The following is an 11,580-nucleotide window of genomic DNA, read 5'->3' as shown; positions in this document are numbered from 1 at the left end:
TGCCTCTACTTCGGTTTCCTTACTTGATATTTTTATAAGATTGTAAATGTACACATTGAGGAATAAAATGTAAAGAGAAGAAATCCATAATGCTCATAAATATTTAAGTGAAATATATATCCTGTACCAAATACAATGAAAATCCTTTGCTATTTAAAGTGGATACACAGAACATGTCCCTTTATAAAATACATGTGTTCTGCAAAAAGCTGTTCCAATACCTTGAACTCATAGGTATCAAGACGGACTGAACGTTATGCATTTGACTCTGTCATTTCACAGCCATACGTGGACGTACGGGAATATAGCTGGTGATGAAATCAGAGCAGATCGCACAGGCTTATATTGTTGGAGGGAGGGAGTGGCAGGGCCTAGAAGTTCCTGAAGCCACATCACGGTGGGGAAAGTAAACCAAGCGGGAAATTCTTTCCCATCTTCAGCCACCTACCATGCAAGGCCAGGCCTGGAGAACCACGGCCACAGGAAACAGAGCAGGGACGCCCGCTTCTGTGCCATCCACTCAGTCAATGTGATTGCTCACCTGAGGTTGAATTGACTTGACGTGGCAAATGTCATGATTTTCAGTGATTACAAGAACTGGGTTCATAGGCTATATATCCAGGTATAAACCGTGCTGAAAATAATGAAAGGTCCTTTGTCAGATTCAAAACCAAATCCCTCTGAGCCAACAATAACAGATACAGAAATCATTTCTGTCACAGTAAATGTAGGTGAAATTCAAAGCGTAAAGTCAGGAACCTAATGGGTTTGAGAACAGATTTCCTTTCTCTGCTCTCAGTCTGATTGTCTGAGAAGCTTCACCACTCACAAACAATCAGGTTGGGTAAGGTGTACACAGATCCACAGTCCCAAAGTCATCCTACACCACGGGACTATCAGTGGTGGACGTCAATGATGTGTTATTGCCTACACACTTAGCTTTGTTCATTTCTGTGAACATTGTATATAGAGGAGCTTCTGTGTTAAGCTATGAGTTAAGTAATATGGATATTTCTTAATTTTATTAAAATGGGGAAGGGGGTGGGGAATAAGCTTTATTTTATTGAGATAGTCTGCCAAAAGTAGGGGTAATTTTTATCCCGTGTGTCACTTCTTGATTTCCAGAAATAAGATGCTGTAGACAGAATTAGAAGTTCAGGAAAACATCTGTGAAGCCTATGGAGAGAGAGAAGGAAGAGAGAACAGAAGTAGAGAGAGAGCCTTCAGGTAGCATTCAGGTAGGACGCTTGTCAAAGGAGAGAGGAAAAGAAGGATTGAATAAGAGTCTTAAACTGCCTAGCATCCCTGAGAAAGTTTAGATCAAGCCAGTGAGGAGCCCCAGGGCAAAGATTGCTCCTTGGAAGAGTCTCACATCAAGTAGAAATGACCTGGCCCTTGTGGCCCAGCCATACTCACTGACCAGCTGGGAGCAGCCAGGTAGCTCACGGCCTCATAGGATCCCAAATGTGTTGTAGCTGGGTCACTCTTGAAAAAAATATTATATACCTCCATGACCACCAAATCACTTCAAACTATAAATCCACCTTCCTCCATCTGTTGGTGATGGCAGCAGAATGGCCCCAGGTGTTAGACCGGTGAGGTCAGACCGAACCTGGGTTCAGAAAGCTAGGTACACAAGTTCTGGCTAGGAAAGAATTCAGAGTCAAGGCTCAAACTATAACAGAACATTTATTCAGACAACCGCAGAGGTAGAAGAAGTGATTTGTAGAAGAAATGGGCTGTAGAAACAGTTATAGAGGCAAAGGAAGGACACTTGGAGCTTGGGAGTGAGGAAGGTAAGGGTGACACACCTGGGGGAGGGGGTGGGGGAGCGAAAGGGGCAGGTGTGCTCCCTGCAGGGAGAATGCACTGGTTCCTCTGTCCTCGGCATTCTAAGGGGGAGAGTTTAGGGGAAGACCTCAAAAGTCTGTTCAGCAGCTGTCCGGGTGTGTCCTTTCAGGGTTGGTGTCTATACTGACTGATGGGTGGCACCAGGGCCAGGGGCATTGTTCCCTGCAGCTGGTCCTGAGGTCAGCCTTCTTTGGTGTTGCTTGTCTGGTTTGGCTGCTTTTCTGGGCCTGGAGGGAAATACAACTGAGGCCTAGATAGTTTCTTTGGAAGGAAAGGTCACAGGTGTCAAACCACAAAACCAGCGATATGGGAGAAGAGGAAAGGTCACCCTGGGGACGAGGTCCCACCCTACAATTGTCCTTTGCTAGGCGCCCAGGGCTTTCTGCCCTGGTGACCTTCTGTACCTGGGCCATCGTCCTTGCTCTGCTCCTGTCTGTCTAACTGCCTATCACACATCTATTTCCCAAACCCTGGTTAAGTCTAGAACACAGATGAAAAATTCACAGTGAAGTTTTCCCTGTGTACCATGAAAGACATCAGTAATCAATCAGTGTAATCTTTTCTGTTGATCTCAGACACAGACACAAGATTCTTCTTAACACAGCTCTCTAGGAAACTGTCATAATAGATTTGACATGTGAGATAAAACCCAACTGCTACATCTGGTTAGGTCTCTGAACTTTGTATATGAATAAGAGCAGTGATATAAGTCAGCATAAAATAATACAAAGGTGAAATTCGGGCTTCCATATGTGGATGAAACACACTTTCAGTGTCTCAATATATGATTTGTCTCAAAAGATATATACATTATGCTAAAAATACATTTATATGTGTCTATGTATACATTTACACGTATGAAATGTGTGTATATACATTTACATGTTTATATATATATATATGAAATACTTTTTTTAATCAAGAAAGCCAAATTTATAATTATTTCATACTTTAAGTATACCCATATCCATTTGGTAGACAAATTCTTCAATGACAGTAGTTTGTTTTTTTTTCACACATACATAATTGGTTTCTATACATTGGGGGTGGGACTCAGAGACTTATTTCTTCAAACTGCCAGCCCCAAATGCTTTGCTGACACTGCACTTCCCAGCGTGCGCGTGCGTGTGCGCGTGTACGTGCGTGTGCGCGTGTACGTGCGTGTGTGTGCATGTGTGTGTGCGTGCGTGTGTGTGTGCGTGGATGTGTGTGCATGGGTGGGTGTGTGCGTGCATGTGCGTCTGCGTGGGTGTGCGTGGGTGTGTGTGTGGGTGTGCGCGCGTGCGTGTGGGGGTGTGTGTGCGTGTGTGTGTGTGTGTGTGTGTGTGTGTGTGGTTTCGAGCACAGCTGGAGGCAGGTCAGAGATGACTGCCTCAAGGTCTGCGTCCTTTCATAGAGCACTTGGCATAATCTTCACATTACGGATATTATTCTTTAATGCAAAAATGGAATAATACCATTACAGTGGAGATCAAATTGGGTTTTGCCTATCCACTTCTAGCATCTCTGAAAATTTTCATTTCCTCGAGTTCCTCTTGGTTGGGGCGGGGAGGACGCTGGAGCATGAGCTATCTAAGGAGTTAAGCTTATATATTAAATTCTTGCAACTGGGCGAATCTTCTGACCCAGAAAGATTTATTCTAAAACTTTTATAAATAATCCCATCCCTTTTCCTGTGCTTCTCCCTGCATGTTAATTATGTTTTTGAGGAAGGCGAGAGAAAATTTGATTGCCACTATTCTTGTAAGAGACTTACCTGAGCTGAGTACAGTCCCACTGCCCTTCTCAATATTTTTCACCCCAAATCTTTGTCAATGTGTCAAGAAGAATTTATTTGTCCTGATTTGATTGGATTTTTGAAAGGAAGAGGATTTAGAAATGCTGAATCACTCATTCATGACTCAGTGTGGGGTTCTTCTCACACTTCAAGCGGATCCAGGGATGTGGACTGAACACCAATTTCAGTTGCATTGTCTGAGAAGTGATTTTGGCCCCCAGGGTCACTGCAATTAGAGGAACTTAAATTTGCATGTGAATATGTGCTTAAATCTTAACAAATTAAGGTCTGACCAAGTAATTATGCGGAAAGGAGGGAGTGAAACTGCTGGGCTGAAGCACATCTCCTTGGCAGAAGGACACAGGAAAACAAAATCAATGCGCTACATGCTTGCCTCATTGCATCTGAACTTGTTCAGTGGCCGCGTCTCCCAGGCAAGTGTACTGTATAGATGCCAAGTGTGTGTCAAGGCTTCCTGTGGAGCATGTCTGAGAAAGTGCAAGGGGACAGGGGGGTAGCTGCTTCGAGAGGACTTAATGCCAACAGATCTGCGTCAGGTGGTCAGCAGTCCTCGGTCTGCCCAGTTCCCTTCATGGTCACCTGCGTCCGTGGATTACACAGAAACAGAGACTCCCACAACTGGGGGAAAAATCAAAGATCTGGATATTGTTTTAGACAAGGGTTTAAGCATATGAACACCCACCTTAGATGCTTGGTTAAGTGACATCCTCATCCCATTGCAGATGGAGCCTTAGAGCGAGACAGGGTAGGGCCGAAGGAATGCCAGGTGGCCAGAAGGAGCATCACATGAGCTGACTGCAACAATGCAACCACACCTGCACTTCCTAGAAACAATGTATCGGTAGTTGTTTTCATCTCCCTTCTAACCACTTACCTCCTTGCTGATGTCCAAGCCACTGTTGCACATGGACAGTTGGTCAAAGTCTGACCGCTGTGCAACCTTCCTGAGCGGCAGTAGTAAGCAAGCTGCCACCTCGGCCCTCGGCCCTCACAGTGCAGGGGGGAAGACAGTTGCTAAGCAACTGGACAGAAAGGGGAAGTACCTTGACCCTGCCTTGAAAAACCCCACTCTCCCCACATACCCTGCACAGGCCTGCCGTCAAGCAGAGTCCTTCGGAGAGTCACTCCAGGGGACCTTCCTCCACTCCGTGCTGCCTCCCTTGTGCTCAAGCATAAGCTTAATAAGAAGCGTCTGGAAATTTCTCTGGTGTTCCTGTGGTAGGCAGTGAGACAGACATAAACAGAGCAAGGACAATAGGTCAGTTACAGAAGGTCACCAGGGCCAAACTCGGGGATACCTAACAATGGGGAAACTTTTAGAGCAAGTACTGGAAACAGTATTGTGAATCAGGACCTTGCCCCCAAGGCACCCCCTCCTCCCCTAGAGTGTCTCCAGTGCAGTTAGATTCTGCCCCTGACATTCCCCTTCCTCCCCGGGCACGAGGCTAGTCATGCGGGAGACCCCACCCTGGGAGGAGAGCAAGGGAGCTGGAGGGAAGCCCCCTCTGACTTCCACACAGGACAGAGGACTACCAGACAGACTCCGGACAGGCCAGCTCAAAGAACAAAACATTAATGCCCCCTCTCAGAGGTTAAAAGGAGCCCTAGCCTATGTCTCAGGCTCAAATTTTCTCCTTTGCTTGCTTAATAAATCTTCTCTAGTCTTGGCTCTGAATTTTTAAAAAATGTATCTTGATTGTTGACAGTATTATTGATGTCCCCTCCCCCCATTGCCCGTCTCCTCCCCGCTCTCTTCCTAGCCAGAACTCAAGCACCCAGGTCTGCTCTTGCCCCCCACAGCTCCCCTTCATTCCTATCTCGAGGAACCCCGGACCCAGTAACAAGAGGCCCCTGAGAAAGAGCCCTCCGTAAGAATTCAGGGCAGAGCCGGCCCCACGCTGGGGTGGCTGATGCCGGCACCCAGGCCGCTTCGTGGGTGAGCCCACACGTCACTTAGCACTCTGCAGGCACTGTGCTCCAGTTCGGAGCCAGAGACTGCATTTTCCTTTCGCACTGAGCCCCACACATGACCTGTCAGTTCCAGCAGCAACTCTTCCCCTGGCGCCTCCCCAGCTTCCATGGCGGGAAAGAGGCCTTCGCGTCACTGTGCGGTGGGGGTAGGGTTAACCTCCACCCTACCCGGCTTGTGCCTTCCTAGAACTCAGTCAGAAAGAGGATACTTGCTCAGGGGTTGGAGGAAGAACTAATTGAATTACTATTGGATTACCTTCTTGATCTTTCATAAGAAAAATGACACAGTTCAAAATCGTAATAATTTTTCTCACCAGGTTGCACTGACTAGTGGAAAAAGAACCACTTTGCATTTTAAATTCAGGGACACAATTGAATTCCTTGAAGTGCGCTCTCTAGTACAAAAATGTCTGACTTAAACAAATACATATATGTTTTTATTGATTTTTTTAGAGAGCGCAGAAGGGAGAGAGAGAGAGAAACATCCATGTGAGAGAGAAAGATCGATTGGCTGCCTCCTGCACGCCCCCCACTGGGGATGGAGCCTGCAACCCAGGTATGTGCCCTGACTGGGACTCAAACCGGGACCTCTCGGTGCATGGGATGACGCTCAGTCCACTGAGCCACACCAGCAGGGCTAGAATGTTTCACTTCTTATGATGAGCCTGAAGTTGTCAGTATGTCTTTTTGACATCCATTTCCAAGAGGGGAAAATGTAATAATCTGCCAATATAGACTAAGAAAGGAGGTTTAAGAATTCTGAGTTGGGCCTCAGTTTGGACAAAGTACGAAACAAAATCTAATCTTTAGATCCTCAATAGGAGGCAAGTCTGGTCAAAAAGGTTTTAAGTAAATGTCCAGATAGCCGATACCTCACAAACACTATGAGCCTGAGTTGTAGTTTCCAGAGATATGTGGGTCCCCCCTCCCCCGCCACACACTTTTCCAAAGTGTGCCACTTAGCTCCTAGGAACGTCCTACTTTAGTACCTGTTTTCGCTCACTAAAAAAAATTCTAAGATAATTTTCACTTGTAGGGTGAAAAGCAAAATTAGGGCTCAGCATTTGTTTTGCAGAGAGCGTTAAAAAGAGGCAGCAGCACCCTGAGCAGCAAGGGTGGGGTGCCCCCCCCAGCTCCTTCCCCAGAAACCACACTTGGCATCTCTGCATCAAGCCCCCCAGCTGCGGGCTGGGTCTGTAGCATCTGTGTGTATCTCCATGTACTGTGCACCCATTAGCAAGGTGTGTCCTGAGCTATCAGAAGAGCCTAAAAGAGCTAATAAGGGTGTCATGCTTGACATAAAACCGATGTGATTGAGCATCCTTAGTGTGATTTGGTAGGTTATTTGGGGGCCGTGTAATGCGGAGCACTTTTTCATATAAAGTAATGGTCATTGCTTCTTCATTTTACGTGGCTTCAGCTTAGGAAAGGTTTCGGAGGAGCCTGTACTTTCCGACAGTGGGGAAAACCTGCAGACTGATCCAGGCTTAGCTCCTGTCTGGTCCAAGTCTGCACACACTGCTTTAGTCATCGCTGTCACCCAGCTGTCGCTCTCGGTCTTTCAATATTCGGTTTCACTTTGGAAGGCCGGGGCTGTCGGAGCTGCTTAGTTTCGGGCGCCTGTTCCCACACCGGGGGTTAATCCGAAGTGGCATCAGCCCATCCTCCTCCCCCTCCAGGCTTCACTTGGAGCATTTACAGGGTACTTAGGAGAAGAATAAACACAGCTCTTTAATAACACTGAAAATACTCTCGTAGTAGGTCTTTGCACAATTTAAGGTAGATGGATATTTTTCTCCAAGTTTTCAGTGGAAGGATTTCACACAGGAAGGGTGTCTAGTACAACAGTCAGAAACAAAATATTTCTTTTAAGGAAGGACGTTGTCAAGAGCATGGGAGTAGGACTAGGGGCTCCACGGACGACGGGGTCAGCCTCTGAGGGGGAACGGCACCCCCATGATTAGCCACATGGAAAACGATCCTCTGCAGGAATTCCACCTTTAAAATCACCAAATAATGTGAACAGTAAATTTTCTCACATTGTTTAATGAACAAATACTTGTCTTATATTTTATACTTTGAATACACGAGCACGCGGACATTTGGACTTGTGGGAGAGCTGTATAAAATGTTTCTTCTTGTATTGCTGGAGGCGAGAGACAAAGAAAGCAAGATACTTCGACGGTAAATCAGAAGCTTATTTTAAACAGCAAGGTTAAACTCTCTATAGGACTTAAGAAAGTATCTAAAGAGGCATGTTTAAAGGTGACAGATGGAGACTTGACTTGGGTGGTGAACACACAGTACAGTGTACAGAGGGTGTGTTGTCGTGTTGTGCACCTGAAACCTGTATAATCTTGTTAACTAGAGTCACCCCAATAAATTGAATAAAAAGAAAAGCAAAAACAAACAAAATAATAATAATAATCCCCCCACCCATGACCTTCTGCTTTTTCAAAGCCTATAAGGTAGGAATGGAGATGATCAGCACAATTTGCAGAAACTTATTCTTAAACCCTTTCTCCTGGCTTCTATGCTCCCCAGGGAGAAGTTCGTGTGTTAGAGGGTGTTTCCGAGACCTTACTTGTGTTCCTTAAAACACCAGACGTGGCCGCAGCACTTCAGATCAATCAGCAAGCTGCCATCCGCGCTGTCCTTCTTCAGCGCGTCCCCGGGGAAACGGAGCACAGCCACAGTGTAACTGCTGCGATCCGTCCCTCGCCCTTTTCCTGCTGGTGCCGACGCCCGGCCTCGTGAAAATACACTTGTAGGGTCTACAGAAGAAGAGCACATTTTAGCCTTAACGAGCCCAACTTATTTTCCACTTTCATGGTTTCCTCCCTCCTGGTATTTCACGAGGGAGCCGATTTCCATTTCATACCCCTGAGAAGGAGCATTATCACATCATCACGAAGAACAAAATTAGCTCCCGGTACCCCCGAGGTTGGCCAGTTGGAATGTATCCTTGCTGACCTTAGAGCTGGCTCTGCTGGGGAACACTAAGCCAGGCAGTGAACTAAGAGGTGCCTAGTATTTCTCCAAAGCACTAAAAAAAATGACTATCCCTTAGGTCACGGTAAGGAGAAGTAATTTCATGCCAAATAACATGAGCAATGTGACCGGAATCTTTTACAATTAATTGTTATTTCTGAGAGCAAGTGTGCTTGAGAAAGGTGACTTTTCAGCTCCCATCATTAGGTGAAGCTCTAGACTCGAGGGCCTTGGGACAATAGCTCAGTAATCTTCGTCTCCAGATGTTACTTTGAGGAACCTGTTTATCTTCTCCTCTCCTTCACTACGAGTTTCAGTGTTTCTGTCCAGGTTCTGTTTGGGCCTGTCAGGCACAGGGGCTGGAAGTGGTGTGATGTTCAAGCTCACAAGGTGTGCAGAGTTCACAAAGCAGGTCTGAGCCTGCTCCCCTGTGGATAGCGAGTTAAACCTGCTTACAAGGCTGGCCCTTGGCTGATATCTGGGACCTTGGCTTTTGGGACTGTTCCCACCATTCTGAGAACTGATGAAACTGACTCACTGTGCTTAAAGTGTGTGTACAAATAATGTGATTTATGTTGAACACAGGTTTTCCTTCGGGGTGTCTGAAATGTTGGCATGTGCTAGGCAGAGGGTGTGCGTGTGGCCAGTCCCCAAGAACAGCCTGGGTGCTGAGTCTCTGATGAGCCTCACTGGTAGACAGTATCGGCGAGTTAACACGTAATGCTAGAGGAAGTGAGTGCGTCCTGCGTGAACCCGCTGGGACAGGACTCTCGGAAGTTGGGGTCTGGTTTCCTACAGACCTCACCCCAGGCATCTTATCCTTCGGTGACCTTGCTTTGTGTCTTCCACTGTCAGAGGTCACAGCCGTGAGTACAGTTATCTGCTGGGCCTTATGAGTTCTCCCCATGAATCATCAAACCTGGGGGTGGGCTTGTGGACTCCTCAACGCACAAGGTACAACAGGGTGTGTGTTCCATTTTCACCTCGACTTTTAGAATGAAAGTTTTGTGATGCATCTTTTTATTATTTGCTGTCACTTAGAGACTCTCTAAAAGAACTCAGACACAGCAGTACGATTTGAGTAAACCTCCATGCAAGCTGTAATCTTGGAAATAAGGCATTTATGGTTAATTCTATGTATAAATTAGTTATTTTCATGACAGTGTAGTGTACTCTATTCAAATTGGATATGGTGGCAGCTTTTATTTGTAAAGAAGTTATCATATAAAATATTATTTCCTCAGTTACACCCCTTGTTTCTGGAATGCTATACCAAAATTCTAGGGCTTTGGACTAGATTAGTGTCCCTGGAGAAGAACTTCCACTTGAACTTTCTGAGAAATAGAAATAAAAATATGATATCTGAGAAAATATATTAGACACCAGAAGCTATAACACTCCAAGTGTATTTTTTGTATTGTCTGATATAAAGAACTATAGCTTTAAGTGGTTGTATTAAATGTTACATTCGATTATGTCAAAATCCTTCAGAAATTCTTCCCGTGGTCACGGACATTACTTCCAGTTTTGATAAGATGTAAGCTCGATGGGATGGGTGAGGGGTATTAGATTTACAGCAAGTGGGACATGAGACTTCGCATAGGAGCAGCGCACCCCTCAGTTCCCTCCTCTGTGGGCGTCTTGCACCGAACAGCGATGGACCTCTTTGGGGGCAGACGCTCCTGTGCAGATAACTGAGACTTAGAGCATTTTGCCAACTCTTAGTGCCAGGTTCAGTGTCCCGTTTCCACAAAACCGACTCTTCCAGAGTCAGAACGGATGGTTTCTACCAGATTTAAACAATGATATGCTTCAGCCTCCCTTGAAACAGAACTCTATCTAGATTACTTATAAGAATCAATGTGCTGTTAAGCGTGGGATTTAGAATCAGATATTAAATCTGCTTACTAACCACGGATGGGACTTAGGTCACCACTGTTAATCCGTAACGTCTTGCTTTTGTCTTGTACAAAATGGGAATAATGCACGGGGCTGTAGGAATAGCCAGATGAAAGAGCAGGATGTGTGCACGAGACCTACGGACTGCGGGTGAGACGTCGTGTGGGCGTTGAAGGAATGGTAGGGATTCTGGCTTGTCCCTGGTGTTGGGAGAACCATAACCTTCGACGGGCCGAGGGTGAAGGCAGCATGCATAAATGTAACGCCTTTCTACTCCGCTCACTCTAGAGCAATTCATTAGGGTTTTCCACGTACAAAGTAGTTTGATTGAAAGGTTACAGTTTGAATTTCAACGCCTTTCCTCGTTTGCTTTGTGATTTGAACCTGCTTCTCTCTACTGCACAGCAGTTAACACTGTGGCGTGTTTCTCCTGGTTAATAATTCCACGGCCGCCACGAACCCTTGTTTCGGTGAGAAGCGGAAAGCCTGCTTCTTCGACATCCCGCCCTCCCCTACGTGATGTCACGGCATCTTACATCCGTATTGTAGGTGGGGCCGAATCGGGTGCCAGCCCGTCGAGGCCTTTTCTGGGACTGCAGTAACAGAGAAGTAGGCAAACCTCACTTCGTTTCACCAGAGATGATGATGGCAGACGACGATGCTTGCTCTCCTGTCTCTAACTCCCAGCGACCACGGTGACATCTGCTTGGTGTCACTGGTGCTCAGAACAGTGTGGTCCAGGGTCTGCCTTTAACAACTTCTTCTGAAACTTCATATTATATAAAAACGTTTGGAGCTAGAAACTTTGCAAAACAAGGCAAGCCTCTTAGATAATGGAATTAGAGCAAGTGAGGGTTAGGACGTGAAGGAAAAGGGCCGTGGGCAAGCTGGGGAGTTAATGGAAAGTCCAAGAAAACATGTCATAGCACTAACATGGGAATGTGAGAGAAAAAGGCGAGAGAGAGCTGGAATCGAACAGAAAAGGCAAGTTTGCTTTTGCGAGTGATGCCAAGCAGCTCATCAGAAACGGAGTGATCTAGACTTACTGTCTGGCTTGGCCTCCTCTGCCA

This window comes from Molossus molossus, unplaced genomic scaffold (assembly GCF_014108415.1).
Source record: "Molossus molossus isolate mMolMol1 unplaced genomic scaffold, mMolMol1.p scaffold_m16_p_4, whole genome shotgun sequence".
NCBI classification, from domain to species: domain Eukaryota; kingdom Metazoa; phylum Chordata; class Mammalia; order Chiroptera; family Molossidae; genus Molossus; species Molossus molossus.
The sequence above is the reverse complement of the archived record's forward strand: the minus strand, read 5'-3'. Positions refer to the sequence as shown.